Source organism: Colobus angolensis, unplaced genomic scaffold, assembly GCF_000951035.1.
Source record: "Colobus angolensis palliatus isolate OR3802 unplaced genomic scaffold, Cang.pa_1.0 Scaffold206, whole genome shotgun sequence".
NCBI lineage: Eukaryota > Metazoa > Chordata > Mammalia > Primates > Cercopithecidae > Colobus > Colobus angolensis.
The window spans coordinates 1,921,366-1,944,286 of record NW_012115222.1 but is presented as its reverse complement, the minus strand read 5'-3'; the positions used below and the strand labels follow the sequence as shown (position 1 = coordinate 1,944,286).

The following is a 22,921-nucleotide window of genomic DNA, read 5'->3' as shown; positions in this document are numbered from 1 at the left end:
TTACCAAATAATTTAGGTAAACCTTGCAGTCACCCAAATAATGCCCCTCCTGGTAAATACCAAAACATTCAGAATTAAGACACCTAATTGTAAGGTCTAAGAAGAATCACTTTTAAGATCTGCCCGTTTGCATGCCTGCTAAAGCCTCTAGACCATATAAGAACAATTTAATGAAGTGATACTAGTGTAGACTCTGGGATAATATAGCTTGCATGCGTTTTTTGTGGCTTTTTGTTTTTGTTTTGTTTTGTTTTGTTTTGAGACAGAGTATTGCTTTGTCTCCCAGCCTGGAGTGCAGTGGTGTGATCTTGGCTCACTGCAACCTCCGCCTCCTGGGTTCAAGCGATTCTCCTGCCTCAGCCCCCAGAGTAGCTGGGATTACAGGCATGCGCCACCACACTCAGCTAATTTTTGTATTTTTAGTAGGGATGGGATTTCGCCATATTGGCTAGGCTGGTCTCAAACTCCTGGCCTCATATGATCTGCCTGCCTTGGCCTCCCAAAGTGCTAGGATTATAGGTATGAGTCACAGTGCCCAGCCTAACCTGCATTTGAATCTTCATTCCTCTGGTTTAATGAACTTGGGCAAATTTTGTAACTTCTTTGAGTCTAAGTTTTCTCATGTTTATAATGAAGATGAAATTACTTACCTTATAGGGTTTGTTGGGGAGGCAAATCTTTTCCTCTACCCTCTTAGGTTCAGTTCTTGAGGTCCTGGGAATTAAACTTAGACAAAACATAGATTTTTATTCAGGCAGGAGTACACAGAAAAATGTGACTCTAAACTTAGTTGTTAGATGGGGATTTATATACCTAACTTAATGGGGAGAGGTAACTTAATGAGGGAGAAGAAGGAGGGAGTGAAGTCTTCTATGTAGGGAAGAACAAATGAGTACTTAGGGGAAGAAATGAAAAAGAAGAAAGTTTGTGATAATGTTTGTTTATGCAGGTACAAGTGGTCTCTGTCTTCTTTCTGGCCAGTAAAATTCTCTGGAAGAGGAGATTTATGGCATCCTCACTCCCAGTAGTTTCTGCATTTAGTGAGATAAGGTAAGTTCTGAGAAGGCGTTTTTCTGCATCTGTTGAATTTCAAATGTCTTTAGAATAATCTTTATATCAATTCTGGGGTTCTCGGTGAGTCCCCACAGGTTGTTGTGAGAATAACTAAGGTAATATGGCAAAGCTGTTAAGTTAGCACTTCACAAATATTTGCTTTTTTTATTATTTGAAAACTAGTCTTTCTGACTTGACGCCAGTAGCAGATGGGAAATTATGGTGATTTTTATTTCTAACATTGATCCATTTTGCAGATCAGCCAGTCTGCTTAATTCCTGAGTCAACATTTCCTATGTAGTTACCCAAGTGCTGATTCATTGCTTTTTCTCATGTTCAATTAAACTCCTCATCTGACTTTTCCAAATCAATTTCTCCCTGATTGTTGACTTGCAATTGTCCTAAATAATTTGAGCAACTCAAGAAAATTAACATCTGCTGAGATCTGTTTCTACCTTTCCTAAGTTTCTCTTCATTCCCTTTTAATACCCTGGGATGTCACTCAAGGCTCTTTTTAAACCTATATCAGCTTCACCTCATTTGGCTTTTTGCCCATCAGAGGTGAAACAAAAGAGTGAAATCTTTGCTTGTGTAATCCTCTCATGTCATCAATTGTTTGTAAATGTTTAGTATTTAAAGGGCCACTAAGGGCCAGTGGGGAAAATGCATCTTGTGGATGGATATCATCGTTTTTTGCTACTTAATAATGTCATGGACTTTCATATGAGATTTCTGTAGCTGGAATGAGAAAAATCCTAATAAGTTTAGGATAGGTCAGAAGATTTGTGCAATGGAGTGAATGTTCGTGTGCTTCCCAAATTTCATATGTTGAAACTATAATCCCAGTGTGATAGTAGTTGGTGGAAGGACCTTTGGAAGGTGGAGCCCTCATGAATGAGATTAGTGCTCTTAAGAGACCAGAGAGCTAGCTAGCTGTCTTTCCACCATATGAGGGTACAATGAAAAGTTGACAGTCTGCAACCAGAAGAGGACTCTAACAAGACCCTCAGCATGCTAGCACCCTGATCTCAGACTTCAGTCTCCAGAACTGTGAGAAATAAATTTCTATTGTTATGTCACCCAGTTTATAGTACTTTGTTATAGAGGCTCAAATTGACTAAGAAAATTTGGATATTAGGTTATATTGCTTGCAGGAGGTATGTAACTTCTTGAAACATGTAAACTGTCTGTGTTGTGTTCTGCTGCCTAAATCCACCAGATAAATATTTGGTTTACTTTGCTTGGGAATACCGTTGCTCAAAAATATCTTAGATGTTCTCTATACAAATGCAGAAGAATAAAAACAGGCTAATTATTTCCCCATTTGATATTAGTAATTGCTATTTTATTTGTTAGTGTTTCATTATGATTTAAACAATTGGTTTAGGTATATTAATATAATTATTTGCTAGTTGCTAAAAAATATATACTGCATCTTATGAAAATGCATTTAAAAAACACTTGAATTGGTCATTTGACATGAAAGCATCTTTCGATTTTGAATTCAGAGACTAAGTTGCCAAAAGAGGAAAATATTTAATGCCGTTCCCTGAAGGCTAGTAGTTTATTATTGGTGGGATCACAGGAGGGAGTAAATTTAGAGCTGAAAACGACTCACTGATTCTACAGTATACTTGAATAAAATAAGATCACTGTCCATTTAGCTGGCCAAATAGCTTGGCACAATATGGAAGAAGGAACTAGTTTGGCAGCCTTGGGAAATATGAGTATTATAAAAAATTGTAATATTTTAAATTAAACAAACCATCAATTCTTTTTAAAACCAGGATATTTCCTCATTTGATTAAGTTTTTTAATACTAGAAAATTAGAATTGTGACTATGTGTATCAGAATAGAGATGAGCTTTAGGCTCTTTTTGATACGGAATTTGTTCCTGGTTTACTGGCAGCTATTTCAAGAGTTGGGGTTCTAGAGGACCTTTTTCTTAAGTTTTCTCTATCTCCTAGGAAAGAATTTGAACCCTAAAATGTCATTTAAAAGAGTGCCAACTCAAATTAGAACATCATTTACAATAAAAGACAGTAGGTAAGGTTTACAAGTGTAATTACCTGGTTAATTCAGGATAGGAAGCACTAATTTTTCTAAACTGTCAAAGATAATTGAGAGCTTATGGAGTCAGTTAGCCTAAATTATCCCAGTGGTTCACTGTACAATTCAAATATGCATGGTGACTCTAACTCCATACTTACAATTTTAAGGCTTATTTTGGGAAAAAAAAAAAAATGCCTTTGCAAGCTTTGAGATACATTACTTAAAACTGCAGAGCCTCTTCTTGAAGACCACTGAAGCTAACTAGCATATATTTCCTTGCTTGATGAGGTCTTCAAGAGCCTGATGATTATTCCGAGGTTCATGTATTATACACAACTAACCATTTGTTCCATAGCACCTTATTTTCTACAGCTAACAGATGAATAGTCTAAAAAATCTGTTCTCTTAATTGAACAACTGTCTCACTCAGAACTCACTGTGATGAAGCCAATTGTTCACAAGACAGAGAAGTCAGGAAAGGGCCTGACTTCTGAATGACTGATGATCCATATCTTAGCAGAGAGAGTTTGACATAAAAGGGTCTCATGAACTCTATGTAAGGCAGGTAGCTGGCCTTGAAAGCCTGATCAGAAGTGACACCTGGAAGGCCTGTCCCTTCTGGCCTGCTATTCAAGGGGAGAGGTGATGCAAGAGCCCAGTAAGGAGGCCTGGCAAAAGTGAGGCAAGATTCATTTCTCTTGGGGTATTGGAACAGAATGAAAAACAGGACCAAGGCATAAGCTCAGTTAAACAAAACAGCACCAGACTCATAACCAAGATTGAATTATGTTACCACAGACACCAAGTAGCCACACAGAACTCCTCTCCAGCTTCCCCAAACCTGCTTTTCTGCCTTTCCCATTTCAATAAATGACGCCACCATCCATTTTCCCCTGGTCTCCCATGCTAGACCTGTTACTTTTTTATCTCTCAGCTCCAAATATCTACTGTCTGCTTTCATAATAAAGTTTGACTGCATATTAAAACTGTAGCAAAAAACATTGGCCGACTAAAAGCTGGTTTCATTTCCTTAAGGGTTAAAAGAACTTAGTTTTACAAATATGGGACCTATCTCCACACTTTGAGGGGGGTCGGAAATATTTATTTTATGTCCTGAGGTTACAAATAAGGGGTGATACTCCTCCTCATAGATTTATTAGAATCTCCCTTCTAATACTAAAACTAAAAGGGAAAATTCCATATTAAAAGAGGCTAATTGTTTATATCCAGCATACAGATATCGGCTGGAAAACTTTTATTTTTGAAGGAAAGTACTTATGTAATTTCCAAACATAAGAAAAATAATGGGCTTTGCTCTTTTTTTTGCTGGTTAGTTTTTCTAATTACTTGAGCCTTCTGGCAAGAACATTGAAATGAGAATTTTCTCAGTTTAGTCACCTTTTATCGTATGTGAAAAATGAGTTACTGACATTTGTCAATCAATCTTTGCCTTATTCCTCTGGTTGGTGTGAAACAAAGTGGTGCAGAGAATTTTAGACTGTTGCTGCCGTTTGTGCTCCAAATGATAGCATATTCCTGATTTTCAGTAACCAGGTAAGGATGGACTTTTCTTGCCCGTGCTACCAAATATCATTCCTAATAAAACACCAAAGTTTATCATCACGTGGTAAACATAGAGAAACTATTCAAGATTGGTGCACATCCACTTGTAATTAAAATGAGTTAATGAGACTAAGCATTCCAAATGTCCTGCTTCACAGCAGGTACTATGAGGAATTGAGCTCATTTGGTAATATATTTTGTTTGTGTCTGGTTTCTGATGGGACTGATGAACTATCCCCTTAAACATTTTTATTAGCACATTGGGGTTGATACCATGAAGAGTAAGATACAATCTCAGTACCTAGAAATGAGTCTACCCGAATAGAGACTCTTTTTAATGTTTTCAACCCATTAAAACATGTTTGAGGGGATTCTACTGAAGAAGCAATGGAGACATCCATTGGAGGTTAACAGTGTTCCTTTGAGTGGTGTGTTTATATGTGCTTTTATATTTTCCAAGCTTTTAGTTTGTTTGTTTTGCAGAAAATGTATTTAACGTTGTATAAGTGGGAAAATAAAGATTTTTTAAAGTGATAAACAAGGATTTATATTCTTTTTCACAGTAGAATGCTTAGTGAGTATTTGTTAAATGAATGAGTATATTTTTCAAATTCTCTAACATTTTTCCTAGTGTCTTTAAAAACAATAATGGCATTTATTTTAGGTCTAAATAACTCCCCAAATTTCCTTTAAGGGAGGTATTCTGAAAACTCTATCTTCAACATTTGAAAACCCCTGATGATAAGTAAAGAGCTTGATAAATTCTGTGGATGTTATATTGCACCCAAAGGATAAAGAAGGTGAATTTGTTTTCCCCTTCTCATTTTTAGGACATCCTCAAAATAAACACTATTTGCATATAGGACATAAACACAGCCTGAGTGTCATCATCTAACCTGAACTGATATGAATTGCTAAAGTTTTCCAAACTATCTTGATGGAATAGATTAGAGAAGAGAATGCAAAGAAAAAAAAAAAGGTCTATCTAAGTTGTAGGGTGTAAAGATAAGTAAATGTAATGAAAAGCAACCTTAAGTTAGTGGAACAATTTTATCTTAATCCAGGGATGGAAGATTTCAAAACATAGTCTAGTTTAGATGGATGGACTGTGAGGGCTAATGAGCCCAGTGTTCCAACCTTAGATAGTCCATTCACCTTCTTTATTTTTTTTAGCCAGTGACTGTGTTGCTAAACTGGTCAAACTTCCTACACAGAGGTTCCGTGGTCGAGGAAAACCATGTAATAGAAACACAATATAATCAGGAGAAAAGAGTTCAAAATATAAGCTTTAGTAATGGTGGGTGGGAATGCTTTGACGTCAATACTGGGAGCAGATCCAGAGAGGGCTGGTGGTAGTTGTTGGTAGAATTCAAGAGAGTTAACTATATGACATGAATTTTACTAAATTGGTCAATTTATTGAGAAAATAGAACTGGAAATGTTTAATATTTTCATGAGAAAATTGAATGTGAATGATTGAATGATTCATTTAGCAAGTGTCTTAATTCTGCTGAATGGATATATGTTACTGAGACATTTAGAGTCCTACTGAAGAAACAAGAGAACCACACAACAAACTAAATAAAAGGTGTATTATATGCCTTTTATGAACCAGTCAAGTCCTCTTTCTGCCATGTCTTGCTCTAGAAGCTGCTATAATAGGTTTGATCCAGCATCTTGTTGATACAACTGGACAACAGTCACCTAAACCCCAAACATTTACCTACCACTGCCCATGTCTTTGTTTTTTATTTGCTTGTCTCTTGCCTGTGCAGAACTTCTCTAATGCCATGGTGAAGGCCAGCAGAACCGCTCAGACTCATGCACATGCAGTCAGGAAGTTCAGGGGAGGTATTGCCAGCAGGGTCATCTTTAACCAACGAAGGCCAGGAACTTATAAATAAATATGTTTTCTTTTCACCTCTCAGGTGGATTTTCTGAGATGCATTTCATAAGATTCATTATAAGGTCCTGGTGAGACCTAGCATCAGTTACCCATAGTGGTGGCCAATTCAATGAGGCATTTTTGAACTCATTCTCCCTCCTTCTCTGTCCTACTCTCTTAGGCTCTCAGTTATGCTTCTTGGGATTATTGCCCAAATAAACTACCAATATGCAAGCCTATATCTTAGCCTTATTTTGAAAGACTAATGTCCGACCAGGGGAGGGAGAAATCAATGTGATAATGAAGCCATAGCCTAAGAACAGTAATTGCAAAGAGAAGTGAAAAGATAGATTTGAGAGATAGACTCTATATAAGAATGGTAGTACTTAGTAATGAAACAATGAAGACTGACAATAGTCTGCTCAGATGGTCCAATAATGAGTTCTATCCTAGAAGAGGCCATAACTTTAGTGGGATGCCCAGTAGGCAGTTGGAGCTAAGATTCAGGAATCAAGTGAGAGTTGAAATCTTGAGGATGAATGAGTTCTTTTTTTTTTCACTTTGAGAAGTGAGTTCAGTGGCATGATCACAGCTTATGGCAGCCTTGACCTCCAGGACTCAAACGATCCTCCTACCACGGCCTCCCAAGTAGCTAGGACCACAGATGCGTGCCACTACTCTTGGCTAATTTTTAAAAAAATTTTCTAGAGATAGAGTCTCCCTATGTTGCCCAGACTGGTCTTCAACTCCTTGGCTCAAGTCGTCTTCCCATCTCAGCCTCCCAAGATGCTGGGATTACAGGTGTGAACCACTATGGCTGGCCATGAATGAGTTCTTGAGAAAGAAGACTTTATGAAGAGATGGCCAATGGGCTATAGACTGAATTTCAGACAATGGTCAGATTTCAGAAATCCAGAGAAAAAGGAAAGGACAGCTACTGAGCACTCAGGAAAATAGACAAGTTTAGAGCTATGTGTAATGGTGGGTAAGTGGGAAAAACATACAGTTCCATTCCACCATCAGGTCAGAGACCAGACTGAAGAGGCTCAAGATGGAAATAGAGAATAGACAATGAAGAGATGGAGACAGTAATGGAGATGGTTCACTGAGCAGATGAATGCAGAGGGAGATAGTTCACTCTTGACAAGTAAGAAGTTTGTTAGGAATGAACTAAAGGAGAAAAGTTAGAAGCGTGTAGATCCAAATGTAGTAATTTTTGTCAGGATTTAAAAAATGGAAAAAAAAAACTAATGGAGAGACCTTTCATATAAAAAAATTCCAATTTTAAAATTTTCAAATAAAATTCGCTGAAATCATTGGTTACACAGAAAATCTAATATTTATCTTACTTTTACATACTTATGCATTTTTTATACTTAAGAACACTTATTTTTAAATGAACACTCAAAAGCACTTCCTCTAAGATGTTGGTCCACAGAATGGCATTATTGAAAAGTAGCTCTCTTCCAGAAAATATTGGAAGAATTCCACTTGAATAAATATTGCATAACTCACTGCCTACTTTTACATACCCATATTTGTGTTAAGCTAATCCTAGTTTCTAAAAAAAGGTTGTTGTACTGTTGAAAAGCATTTCTGAAATACTGCCAACCCCATCTTGTGATTGAAGTTTTTTGGTATAAAACAGGTTGGGGGTGAGATGCCAAGCAGGTATTTAGAGAGAGAGTTTGAATTTGATCTTTTTATATATGAATAAATCATGGTTTAGATCCCCAACCCCCAGGCTACAAACTCTTGATCTGAACTGGGAGTCCCCAACCTCCTGCTGGTCCATGGCCTGTTAGGAACTGGGCCACACAGCAGGAGGTGAGTGAGGGCGAGTGAACATTATTGCCTGAGCTTGGCTCCTGTCAGATCAGCAGCGGCATTAGATTCTCATAAGAGTGTGAATCCTATTGTGAACTTTGCATGTGAGGGATCTAAGTTGTATGCTTCTTAGGAGAATCTAATGCCTAATGATCTGATGTGGAACAGTTTCATCCTGAAACAATCCCCCACTCCTCCTGTCATGGAAAAATTGTTTTCAATGAAACCGGTTCCTGGTGTCAAAAAGGTTGGGGACTTCTGATTTAGATAATCTGTTTCTGCAAAAATGTTTTCAATATGCAGTCTGGTCATTTTCTACTTTTACATTGAATATTTTTTTTCTGGTCATTTTTAACCATCTACTTTAAATATAAATGTCATTTTATCATAGTGTGCTTAGATTTTAGCATCCGTTATCCTTCCAGGGTGTGTTTATTATCTGTTGGACTTTCACTTTGGATTAAACAGTTACTATATGAGTGAAATTTGAGACAGTGACTAGCTGCCCAGAGAATGAGTGAGCCTTATAAACTACATATTGTTTATCCAGTGCCTTGTTATAAACCTTTTGTTTATCCACATAATATAACTGTGACAATCAAACTATAATTTACAGAAGGTTTTTTTCTTGTTTTACATTCTCATGACTATCATATCTGGTTTCAATTGATACTAAGCAATGGATGAGTTCTCTGTTGCTTTTTAACTTTTCTATCAATAAGGAACTTGGATTTCCTGTGTATTAAAAACAAATACTACATAGGCACCAAGATGAGGAACAAGAAGAAATTAGGACAAATAAAGATTCACACCAAAAAGAAAATTAAAATAATGTATGGAATATTTATCAATCTGCAAGCTGAGTAAGCAAAACTAAGAGATATGAAAGTTTAAAAACAACAGAGAACTCATCCATTGTTTAATATCTATCAATTGAAACCAGGTATTATGATAGCCATGAGATCTTTTTTAAGAGGAGGGAGTAAAATGTTCTGCAATTCTGTCAGAGAGAACCACTGTTGACATTTTTGTTTACATGATACTATAATTATTTGGAATGCCTATATATAAATAATTTAAAACATGAATGGTATAATTTGGGAAAGTTAGCAAATAACCTTCCCAAACTTGCTTTTTTCATTAACATCTATTACATATGTATAATCCTACCCTAATGTTCTTCTATAATATGATTCATATTCTTAACTAACCCTTTAGGATATAGCACTATGTTATTTCTGTATTAGATAGAACTCTTATTTTCAAGTAACAAAACCCCCTTGAGCTTAACAAATATATTAGAAAAACACAGGAATATCTTGAGGAATCAAAGGACAAAGATGGAGCTGAAAACATTCTCTTGACTTCTATGTATGCTTCTCTCTGTGTTTCTGATTCATTCCCTGCCTCTTAACCAACAGTTTTCCTCTACTTCTTAGTACATTGATGAAAACATGACCAAGACCGCTCCCAAGTTTATATATCATAGGTCCAGTTATCCTCAGAAAAATAAAATCAGTCCCAATCCTTTCTTAGCTCCCTTCCCCACTCACGATTCCAAATTTTCAGAATTATCAGATGTTCACCTTGGCAGAATCAACTGGGGCCAAGGGCTGATGTTTGATGAACATGGCTGCCGTGTGTTACCCTATGGCCATACAAGTGATCAGGAGAGTCTATTCAGAAGTAAAGGAGAGACTGGACAAACAACCTGTAAATACTATCACATTCTCATTACTTACACTCATTCTTATTTGGAGATACTTGTTGCAATAAATTGGCACCGTTAAACTAGTAAAAGGAAATTCTTTTTGGTGCATTCATTAGTAAGGATAGTTTTTTATAAGATTAAATTTGCCCTATCTGACAGTGGGCTGTAACTCCTTCCCGTGTTTTTGAACTATGGACCTACAAAAGAGATATCATCTGCCAAAAGCACTCTAGTTTGATTGAACTGGAAAATTATCTATTTTCAAAATCATAATAGAAAATTATATGATGGAAAAAGGTCTTAAAATTTGTTGACTGTTCTCAACTAAACTTACTTCTGTGTAACATCATCTTTCTCACATAATAAATTTTATGGTTATTATAGGAAAAGTAATTCTAGTGTTTAAGAAAAGGACATTAATTTTTACAGAGAAAAAAATCATAACCAACTTAAAGTAAATCCAAATTTTCTGTGGATACTCATTATACAACTAGAAATGTTTCCATAGGAGAGTAAAATCTTCCAGTCAAGCAAATTAAAAACTTGTGAAGGGAAAGGAATTAATAGTATACAAGGCCCAAGGCAAATCAGGTGTCACAGAATTTCATCGGTTTTCTGTTTTCTAGAAATGCCTACATTGTTACGTAAGACTGGAATCTCTACATTTTGTCAGTTCTCCTATTCTCTACTGTAATAGTTACCTAAGGCTGCATAACAAATTGCCCCCAAATTTAGCAGCTTATATGACAACTGACATTTATTACACACAGTTTCTCATGGTCAGGAATCCAGAAGGGAGTTAGCTGGGTGGTTTTGGCTCAGGGTCTTTCATAAAGTTGCAGTTAAGCTGTCAGCTATAGCTACAGTCATCTGAAGGCTTCAAAGCTCACTCATTTGGGTGTTAAAAGGGAGGCTTATTTCTTTACAACATGGGCCTTTCTTTGGGGTTGATCATGACACAGGAGCTGGGCTTCCCACAGAACAAATTATCTGAGAGAAGAGGGGGTGGAGCAGAAGATACACTGTCTTTCATGGCTTAGTCTTGGGAGTGACAAACCATCACTTTGGCCATTTTCTGTTAGTTGCACAGATCAACCCTAATATAATGTGGGAGGGATTACATAGGATGTGAATACTAAGAGGTGGGAATCATTGGAGGTCATCTTAGGGGTGGGCTCCCACATATACCATCATCAGATGTGAAAAATTTTTCTCATAACTTGAGATATAGTTGCATCTTTAGAACTGTGATTCCTTTCTATTATTTCTCTTCTTGGTATTCACAGTAATGTTACAAATCAACTCTAATTTTACAGTTTTAGCACAGAGCCTACTTTAAACAAAAACAGGCCAATTGAATATTTATCTGTATTCAGGCTATTGTGCATTCATTCATTCAACAATTACTTATTGAGCTCAGGGCAATGGACTTTCTTTATTGTATGAACATGTCACCCCTGTGTTGTATCCCCTTCTTTTATTTTATTTTATTTATTTATTTTTTTAATTATTATACTTTATTTTTTTTTAATTATTATACTTTAAGTTCTAGGGCACATGTGCACAACGTTCAGGTTTGTTACATAGGTATACGTGTGCTATGTTTGTTCGCTGCACCCATCAACTTGTCATTTACATTAAGTAATCCTCCTAGTGCTATCCCTCCCCTAGCCCTCCACCCGCCGACAGGCCCTGGTGTGTGGTGTTCCCCTTCATGTGTCCATGTGTTCTCATTGTTCAACTCCTGCCTATGAATGAGAACATGGGGTGTTCGGTTTTCTGTCCTTGTGATAGCTTAGAATGATTGTTTCCAGCTGCATCCATGTCCCTGCACAGAACATGAACTCATCATTTTTTATGACTGCATAGTATTCCATGGTGTATATGTGCCACATTTTCTTAATCCAGTCTATCATTGATGGACATATGGGTTGGATCCAAGTCTTTGCTATTGTGAATAGTACTGCAATAAACATTAGTGTGCATGTGTCTTTATGGTAGCATGATTTATAATCCTTTGGGTATATCCCCAGTAATGGGATCACTGGGTCAAATGGTATTTCTGGTTCTAGATCCTTGAGGAATTCCCACGCTGTCTTCCATAATAGTTGAACTAATTTACACTCTCACCAACAGTGTAAAAGCATTCCTATTTTTCCACACCCTCTCCAGCATCTGTTGTTTCCTGACTTTTTAATGATCACCATTCTAACTGGCATGAGATGGTATCTCATTGTGGTTTTGATATGCATTTCTCTGATGAACAGTGATGGTGAGCATTTTTTCATATGTTTGTTGGCTGCATAAATATCTTATTTTGAGAAGTGTCTGTTCCTATCCTTTGCCCACTTTTTGATGGGGTTGTTTTTTTCTTGTAAATTTGTTTCAGTTCTTTTTAGATTTTCTGGATATTAGCCCTTTGTCAGTTGGGTAGATTGCAAAAATTTTCTCCCATTCTGTAGGTTGCCTGTTCACTCTGATGATAGTTTCTTTTGCTGTGAAGAAGCTCTTTAGTTCAATTAGATCACATTTGTCAATTTTGACCTTTGTTTCTTTGGTCTTTTGGTGTTTTGGTCATGAAGTCTTTGCCCATGCCTATGTCCTGAATGGTATTGCCTAGGTTTTCTTCTAGAGACTTATGGTGTTAGGTCTTACATTTAGGTCTTTAATCCACCTTGAGTTAATTTTTGTATGCACTTTAAGGAAGGGATCCAGTTTCAGCTTTCTACATATGGCTAGCCAGTTTCCCCAGCACAATTTATTAAATAGGGAATCCTTTCCCCATTGCTTGTTTTTGTCAGATTTGTCAAAGATTAGTTGTAGATATGTGGTGTTATTTCTGACACCTCTGTTCTGTTCCATTTGTCTATATATCTCTTTTGGTACCAGTACCATGCTGTTTTGGTTATTGTAGCCTTGTAGTATAGTTTGAAGTCAGGTAGCATGATGCCTTTGGCTTTGTTCTTTTGCTTAGGATTGTCTTGGCTATGTGGGCTCTTTTTTGGTTCCATATGAACTTTGAAGTAGTTTTTTTCCAATTCTGTGAAGAAAGTCCATGGTAGCTTGATGGGGATAGCATTGAATCTATAAATTACCTTGGGAAGTATGGCCATTTTCAGAATATTGATTCTTCCTATCCATAAGCATGGTATGTTCTTCCATTTGTTTGTGTCCTCTCTTATTTCATGAACCAGTGGTTTGTAGTTCTCCTTGAACAGGTCCTTCACATCCCTTGTAAGTTGTATTCCTAGATATTTTACTCTCTTTGTAGTAATTGTTAATGAGAGTTCATGCATGATTTGGCTTCTATTTTTGGTGTATAGGAATGCTTGTGATTTTTGCACATTGATTTTGTATCCTGAGACTTTGCCGAAGTTGCCTATCAGCTTAAGGAGATTTTGGGCTGAGACAATGGGGATTTTCTAAACATACAATCATGTCATCTGCAAACAGAGACAATTTGACTTCCTCTTTTCCTAATTGAATACGCTTTATTTCTTTCTCTTGCCTGATTGCCCTAGCCAGAATTTCCAACACTATGTTGAATAGGAGTGGTGAGAGAGGGCATTCTTGTCTTGTGCCAGTTTTCAAAGGGAATGCTTCCAGTTTTTCCCCATTCAGTATGATATTGGCTGTGGGTTTGTCATAAATAACTCTTATTGTTTTGAGATATGTTCCATCAATACCTAGTTTAGTGAGAGTTTTTAGCATGTAGGGGTGTTGAATTTTGTCAAAGGCCTTTTCTGCATCTATTGAGTTAATCATGTGGTTTTTGTCATTGGTCCTGGTTATGTGATTGATTATGTTTATTGATTTGTGTATGTTGAACCAGCCTTGCATCCCAGGGATGAAGCTGACTTGATCATGGTGGATAAGCTTTTTGATGTTCTGCTGGATTTGGTTTGCCAGTATTTTATTGAGGATTTTCACATCAATGTTCATCAGGGATATTGGACTAAAATTCACTTTTTTTGTTGTGTCTCTGCCAGGCTTTGGTATCAGAATGATGCTAGCCTTATAAAATGAGTAAGGGAGGATTCCCTCTTTTTCTGTTGTTTGGAATAGTTTCAGAAGGAATGGTACCAGCTCCTCTTTGTACCTCTGGTAGAATTCAGCTGACTCCATCTGGTCCTGGACTTTTTTTGGTTGGTAGGCTATTAATTATTGCCTCAATCTCAAAGCCTGTTATTGGTCTATTCAGAGATTCAACTTCTTCCTGCTTTAGTCTTGGGAAGGTGTATATGTCCAGGAATTTATGCATTTCTTCCAGATTTGCTAGTTTATTTGCATAGACATATTATAGTATTCTCTGGTGGTAGTTTGTATTTCTGTGGAATTGGTGATGATATCCCCTTTATCATCTTTTATTGTGATTATTTTATTCCTCTCTTTTCTTCTTTATTAGTCTTGCTAGCAGCCAATTTTGTTGATCTTTTCAAAAAAACAGCTCCTGGACTCATTGATTTTTTGAAGGGTTTTTTTGTGTCTCTGTCTCCTTCAGTTCTGCTCTGATCTTAGTTATTTGTTGCCTTCTACTAGCCTTTGAATTTGTTTGCTCTGGCTTCATTAGTTCTCTTAATTGTGATGTTAGGGTGTCGAATTTAGATCTTTCCTCCTTTCTCTTGTGGGCATTTAGTGCTATAAAATTTGCCTCTACACACTGCTTTAAATTTGTCCCAGAGATTCTGGTACATTGTGTCTTTGTTCTCATTGGCTTCAAATAGCATCTTTATTTCTACCTTCATTTCATTATTTACTCAGTAGTCAGTTTAGAAGCAAGTTGTTCAGTTTCCATGTAGTTGTGTGGTTTTGAGTGAGTGTATTAATCCTGAGTTGTAATTTGATTGCACTGTGGTCTGAGATACAATTTGTTGTGATTTCTGTTCTTTTACATTTGCTGAGGAGTGTTTTACTTCCAATTATGTGGTCAATTTTAGAATAAGTGCGATGTGGTGGAGAACAACGTATATTCTGTTGATTTGGGGTGGAGAGTTCTGTAGATGTCTATCAGATCCGCTTGATCCAGACATGAGTTGAAGTCCTGGATATACTTGTTAACCTTCTGTCTCATTGATCTAAGATTGATAGTGGGGTGTTAAAGTCTCCCATTATTATTGTGTGGGCATCTAAGTCTCTCTGTAAGTCTCTAAGGACTTGCTTTATGAATCTGGGTACTTCTGTATTGGGTGCATATATATTTGGGATAGTTAGCTTTTCTTGCTGAATTGATACCTTTACCATTTTGTGGTAGCCTTCTTTACTCTTTTGATCTTTGTTGGTTTAAAGTCTGTTTTATCAGAGACTAGGATTGCAACCCCTGCTTTTCTTTGCTTTCCATTTGCTTGGTAGATCTTCCTCCATCCCTTTATTTTCAGCCTATGTGCATCTTTTCATGTGAGACGGGTCTCCTGAATACAGCAAACTGATGGGTCTTGACTGTTTATCCAATTTGCCAGTCTGTGTCTTTTAATTGGGGCAGTTAGCCCATTTACATTGAAGGTTAATATTGTTATGTTTGAATTTGATCCTGTCATTATGATGTTAGCTGGTTATTTTGCCCGTTAATTGATGCAGTTTCTTCATGGTGTCAATGGTCTTTACAATTTGGCATGTTTTTGCAGTGGCTGGTACTGGTTGTTCCTTTCCATGTTTAGTGCTTCCTTCAGGAGCTCTTGTAAGGCAGGCCTGGTGGTGACAAAATCTCTCAGCCTTTGCTTGTCTGTAAAGGATGTTATTTCTCCTTCACTTACGAAACTTAGTTTGGCTGGATATGAGATTCTGGGTTGAAAATTCTTTTCTTTAAGAATGTTGAATATTGGCCCCCACTTTCTTCTGTCTTGTAGGGTTTCTGCTGAGAGATCTGCTATTAGTCTGTTGGGCTTCCCTTCGTGAGTAACCTGACGTTTCTCTCTGACTGCCCTTAAAATTTTTTCTTCATTTCAACCTTGGTGAATCTGACAATTTTGTGTCTTGGGGTTACTCTTTTCAAAGAGTATCTTTGTGGTGTTCTCTGTATTCCTGAATTTGAATGTTGGCCTGCCTTGCTAGGTTAGGGAAGTTTTCCTGGATAATATCCTGAAAAGTGTTCTCTTTTTTGTTTGTTTGTTTTTTTTATGGAGTCTCTCTCTGTCACCAGGCTGGAGTGCAGTGGCATGATCCCAACTCACTGCAACCTCTGACTCCCCAGTTCAAGTGATTCTCCTGCCTCAGCCTCCCAAGTAGCTAGAATTACAGGCATATGCCACCACATCCAGCTAATTTTTGTATTTTTAATAGAACCGGGGTTTCACCATATTGGCCAGGATGGTCTCAATCTCCTGACCTCATGATCCGCCCACCTCGGCCTCCCAAAGTGCTGGGATTACAGGCGTGAGCCACAGCGCCTGGTCCTGAAGAGTGTTTTGTAACTTGGTTCCATTCTCCCCATCACTTTCTGGTACACCAATCAAACATATATTTGGTCTTTCCACATAGTCCCATATTTCTTGGAGGCTTTGTTCATTTCTTGTTGCTCTTTTTTCTCTAATCTTGTTTCTCACTTTATTTCATGAATTTGATGGTCAATCACTGATATCCTTTCTTCCACTTGATTGAATTGGCTATTGAAGCTTGTGCATTTGTCATGAAGTTCTCGTGCTGTGGTTTTTAGCTCCATCAGGTCATTTAAGATCTTCTCTATGCTGTTTATTCTAGCTAGCAATTCATCTAACCTTTTTTCAAGGTTTTTAGCTTCCTTGAGATAGGTTAGAATGTGCTCCTTTAGCTCAGAGAAGTTTGTTATTACCAACCTTCTGAAGCCTACTTCTGTCAGCTCGTCAAAGTCATTCTCCACCCAGCTTTGTTCCATTGCTGGTGAGGAGTTGCAATCCTTTGCAGAAGAGGCACTCTGGTTTTTGGAATTTTCCACTTTTCTGCTCTGGTTTCTCCCTATTTTTGTGGTTTTGTCTACCTTTGGTCTTTGATATTGGTGACCTACAGATGGGGTTTTGGTGTGGATGTCCTTTTTGTTGATGCTATTCCTTTCTGTTTGTTAGTTTTCCTTCTAACAATAAGGCCCCTCAGCGGCAGGTCTGTTGGAGTTTTCTAGAGGTTCACTCCAGACCCTGTTTGCCTGGGTATCACCAGTGGAGGCTGCAGAACAGCAAATATTGCTGCCTGATCCTTCCTCTGGAAGCTTCATCCCAGAGGGGCACCCACCTGTTTGAGGTGTCTGTCGGCCCCTACTGGGAGGTGTCTTCCAATCAGGGTACACAGGGGTCAGGGACCCGTTTCAGGAGGCAATCTGTCTGTTCTCAGAGCTCAAATGCCATGCTGGGAGAACCACTGCTCTCTTCAGAGCTGTCTGACAGGGACATTTAAGTCTGCAGGAGCTGTCTGCTGCCTTTTGTTCTGCTATGCCCTGCCCTCAGAGGTAGACTCTAGAGAGGCAGTAGTCCTTGCTGAGCTGCAATGGGTTCCGCCAAGTTCAAGCTTCCCAGCCACTTTGTTTACCCTGTGAGCTACTCAAGCCTCAGCAATGGTGGACACGCCTCCCCCTGTCAAGCTGCGGCATCCCAGGTTGATCTCAGACGTGCCCAGCCAGGCACAGGAGGGTATCTCCTGGTCTGCCGCTTGCTGAGACCATGGGAAATCTGCAGTATTTGGTCAGAAGTGTACTGTTTATCCAGTTACAGTCTGTCATGACTTCCCCTGGCTAGGAAAGGGAAATCCCCTGACCCCTTGCGCTTACCAGGTGAGGCAACACCCTGCCCTGCTTCAGCTCACCCTCTGTGGGCTGCACCCACTGTCCAACCAGTCCCAGTAAGATGAACCAGGTACCTCGGTTGGAAATGCAGAAATCACCCATCTTCTGCATCGATCTTGCTGGGAGCTGCAGACTGGAGCTATTCCTAAGTGGCCATCTTGGAACCTGACTAGTATCCCCTTCTTTCTAAAAAAATAGGTTTATTGAAAGATAGTTCCTGTATTATACAGTTCACACATTTAAAGTCTAAAGCCTCTCTTTTTAAACTTTATTTTTCAAGACAAATGGCCTGACAGTATCTAAAATTGGGAACTGTTCTTGTGAATCAAGATATTTGGCCACTCTATGCACTTCAATAACAAAGTCCAACCTGAAGATTCCATAGATATATGTTCTTCTATTAGGGCACACAGGAAGACACAGATGCCTTCTTTATTCTTCCTGTTATAACTCCATAGAACTCCAAAAACCTAGAGGGATATTGAATATGTAGCAAACAGGATCAAACAAGTAACTTCAGTGACATGCAGACCTATTTACTTTTAGATAAGTTCTCCAATCACATCCCTATCATTTTATCCCTAAGAACTTATAAACCAAGTCCCAGTAGTGACTATAAAAGGCCTGTTACCAAATTATCAGTATACACCCAAGTGCTGCAGGTCCAAATAATCAGGTCACAAGGAAAGGAAATTATATTTTAACTATTGATATTCTAAAAAATTAAAAGATGCTTTCGCATGCTCTTTAAAAACAATCGTGACTGGGCCCAGTGGCTCACGCCTGTAATCCCAGCACTTTGGGAGGCCAAGGCAGGCGGATCATGAGGTCAGGAAATCGAGATCATCCTGGCTAACATGGTGAAACCCCGTCTCATCACTATTAAAAAAAAAATTACAAAAATTAGCCGGGCATGGTGGTGGGCGCCTGTAGTCCCAGCTACTTGGGAGGCTGCGGCAGGAAAATGGTGTGAACCCAGGAAGCGGTGCTTGCAGTGAGCTGATATCCCACCACTGCACTCCAGCCTGCAGCCTGGCAACAGAGCAAGACTCTGTCTCAAAAAAAATCATAAGCATAAAACAAAGCAGATGTTTATCTTAAGGAAAATGTGATATACATTCTTTTATTTCTCCCCTTTGGGATAATTTTTAATTGTTAAAAATTATATAACTAGTATATTTACACTACAAGAAATTAGAAAATACTAAAGCCAAAAGTACAAGAATTGTAAGAACCCCTGATGTTATTATTCAGAGATATCCTGTGTATAAGTTCTGGGGTATATCCTTCCAAATACTTCTTTTGGTGTATACTTACATAAATGGTAGCTGGTATATTGCAAGCTTAGCTTTAACAGTCTATAATTAAAAACTAGGCTTGTATGAATATTTGACACCCAGATTATTTCCAATTGTTGTGTAGTCTATCTATCCTGATCTCCAACAGGTATCTATCACCTTCTTTCTTCCCTGCTCTGGCTCCCCTGGGTCCATGTTTACTATTGTGGCTACTGAAGGAACCTTATCATCGCCATTGCTAATGGTGTCCCCTCCCTCTGTGAAGGTTCCTATGGTGCTTACAAGACTGACAAGTATCTTGTGGGCCTCAAAACAGCATTGCCATGTGCCATGACTCTCCTTTAGCTTCTTAGAGCTCAGTTCCGTATCAGCAATCCTGCAAACAAACACGAATGTTTATTCATAAGAACAAGTGACATTTTTAAGACCATGAGATCTTAAGCTAAACATATAAAATAAAACATTTATCTCAAAAAGACTAATACTTGTCACACAATAAGAACACTTAGCTTACCCATAAAGCCAGACTCTTATGTGAACCTCTTTGTGCTAAAACACTCAAGTTTTAGGGGCTCACCATCTCCGGCATCTATTCAGATGAGAGATCAGCTTAATACTTACATCATTAAATGGTCTATGGAGGATTTTCAGGTCAAACAAGCAACAGGCTACCCTAAAAGCAGATCCAATAACTGCAAAAGAAGCAACAGTAAAACCCAGTCCACTTCTTTGACAATTTTGTAGGTTCTTATCTTCTCCAGCCAGGTTTCAATTGGCCAAGTTTCAGTAAAGGTGCAAGTTCAAAGTTCTTGCTCCTGATTAGCTGTCTCAGCTATTAACTCTGGTTCCTCTGAGGAGGGTCTTTACTATAGGTTGGGAATAGCAAAGGGGAAATTTTCCATTTTAATGCTTCAGGCATATGTAGACTTTTAAGTTGTTGCAGTGTGGATATATTTATATATTAGTGACATTGGAGGATCACGAGTTTAGGAGATTGAGACCATCGTGGCTAACATGGTGAAACCCCATCTCTACCAAAAATACAAAAAAAAATTTGCCGGGCATGGTCATGGGCACTTGTAGTCCCAGCTACTTGGGAGGCTGAGGCAGGAGAATGGCGGGAACCCGGGAGGTGGAGCTTGCAGTGAGCCGAGATAGTGTCACGGCAAGATCTCCAGCCTAGGCGACAGATTGAGACTCCATCTCAAAAAATAAATAAATAAATAAATAAATAATAAAAATAAAAATCTGCCAGTGTCACCACCAACAAAACAAAAGTAGAGATCCAGCCCCAAACACGTTGAAGCATTCAGAACAAAGCTCATGGTGTATCTCTTTTTAATGCACTGTTACAGAACTGGTTACCTCTTATAGGACTCTGTAAAAGTAAGATGCTGTTTTTGTTATTCTCAGATCTTATAAAACCCACGTCACTTAGGATTCTTATGGTTGCATATAACAGAAACCCAATCGAGAACACTTAAGACAAATGGAAAATTTATTATAAGACTATAAGTGTCAGTTACGGAAACCTGCTACTGCAACTTATCCAGGCCTCTAGTATGTTAATGTATGGGAATACTGCAGGTAACTGTGTCAGTTAGCTAATGCTGCATTACAAACCACCCTTATAAAAATCATGATTTACTATTTTTCACAAGTCTATGGGTTGACTGGGCAGTTCTGCTCATCTGGAGCAGGATTGGGTGATCTCAGGGGAGCATCTCCTTGTCTCTTTAGTCAGTTGGTGGGTCAGCTCTCTCCTGGCTTTTTAGGATGATGTTGGCTGTGGCTCCATAGCTATGCTTCTTATCCTTCTAGCAAGCTAGCCAAGCATGTTCTTAGGGAGAAGATAAAAATTGTAAATATGCAAGGCTTCTTGTGATCAAGATTTGAAACTGGCACTCTGTCACTATTGCCAAGTCACAAGTCCAACCCAGATCTAAGCAGTGGGCCACTGGTTCCACCTCTGGTTGGGAAGACCTGAGTCATACTGTTAAGGGAGTGGCATACAGGAAGGGGAATAAAGAATTGGGGACAGTTATGCAATCTGTCTCCTGTAGTAACCCAGGGAAGGATTGCTTATTCTTTTACTGCAGACCAGCTTTCTCTTTTACCTGGTCCATGTAGTATGGTATTAGATGGCCACTGCTACCAGCTTCCAAGTTTACTTTTTTTTGAGATGGAGTCACCCAGGCTGGAATGCAGTGGCATGACCCTGGCTCACTTCAACCTCTGCCTCCCAAGCTCAAGTGATCCTCCCATCTCAGCTTCCTGATTACCTGGGACTACAGGCTTGCATGACCACACCTGGCTAATTTTTTGTATTTTGGGTAGAGACAGGGTTTTGCCATGTTGCCCAAGCTGGTCTCGAACTCCTGAGCTCAGGAGATCCCCCTGCCTCAGCCTCCCAAAGTGCTGAGATTACAGGTGTGAGTCACTGCTCCCGGCCCACGTTTATATTTTTGCTGTTCAAGAAGATAGTCAGGCTAAAACTGAAACCTCTACCTACACCGTATACCTTGGCAGAGATCTCAGTGGCTCATCTTGAGTCAGATGCCCACTTGCCGTTCAATAAACTATGGTCTAGAAGACAGGGTCATATGGATGTTTCTATTACAGCCATACAGATGGAAGGAGAATAGAGGATAATTATCAGAGAAGGAAATAGCAACACAAATGTTATTCAAATATAATTAGAGAACTTACAGGTGGTTCCGATGTGTCTTCAATTATTTTAGGAGAAATATCCTTTTGCAGCTATGCCTTAGGTCATGTACAAAAGAGGAAGATGGATCCCTGTGCTAAGCAAGAGCCTGGGTTCTAGGATGAGACTGCCTATATTGGTATTTCTCGTCTACTACATCCTGACTATGTGACGTTGGGCACTTTCTTGACCTCCTTGTGATGCAGCTACCTTATTAGTAAAATTGGGAAGAAAATGATTCCTGCCTTGTAGATTGTTGTGAGGATTGAATTAGCAAATGGATAAGGTATGTGTAACAGTGTCCATGTATTAGTAAATGCTCAAAAAATGTTAGCTATTGATATTGTTATTACCATCAAAGAAAAAGTGGTGAACACCAAGTATAAAATTCAGCAGTATAGCACTTATCATTCCTCTCTATTTACCTTCATTGTCCAATGTATTTGCTAGGTGCTAGTAGAGATTCCTAGTTTGAAATTAAATTTGTCACAGGATATCCTTATTGGAAATCCCAGATACGTGTTTGCCATTCTGATTATTAGTCATCTTTTTAAAACATTCCTCCAGGTTTGTGTGTGTATGCTCACAAAAGACACAAAGAGTTAAGTCAAAATGTACGAAGACCAGGAAGGCGAGTCTATCAGTAGCAGCAAAATGAAGATGTGAACCATCAGAAGTTTGGGGATCAGACAGTGACCTTCTGCTTCAGGCTACAGTAAATCGGAAAGGCACAGAATTTTGAAGGAAGAAAAAAGATTCATCTTTATATACTTTTTCCCTAACTGCTACACAAAGCCCCAAAGCCTAGACATGTTAATAATTATGTGACCAATAGTCCTAGCCAAAAAGAAAAAGAAAAACATTTAAATATTGAAAGATTAATTGTAGATAATTTAAGTCATATGAAATATAATGCAAATAGAAGCCTAGCAACCACCAAATCAAGAACTTACTTTAGCAAAAATAAGAACTGTCTGTTTAAATTAAAAAAAATTTATTATGTAATTATTTTGAAGATCGGATTCTATCAGATGAACGCAGTCTAAAACTACATGCAAAATATTATGAAAATGTATTAAA

At 38.3% G+C, this 22,921-nt stretch overlaps 1 long non-coding RNA gene across 1 annotated transcript in view; it reads left to right on the top strand.

Moving 5' to 3' along the window:
- Positions 1-22,921, top strand: part of LOC105511881 — a 57,089-nt gene that overhangs the window by 21,191 nt on the left and 12,977 nt on the right. The window contains exon 2 of the long non-coding RNA XR_001001785.1: positions 950-1,050. This is a non-coding gene — a long non-coding RNA (uncharacterized LOC105511881). The remainder of the gene's footprint in view (positions 1-949; positions 1,051-22,921) is intronic.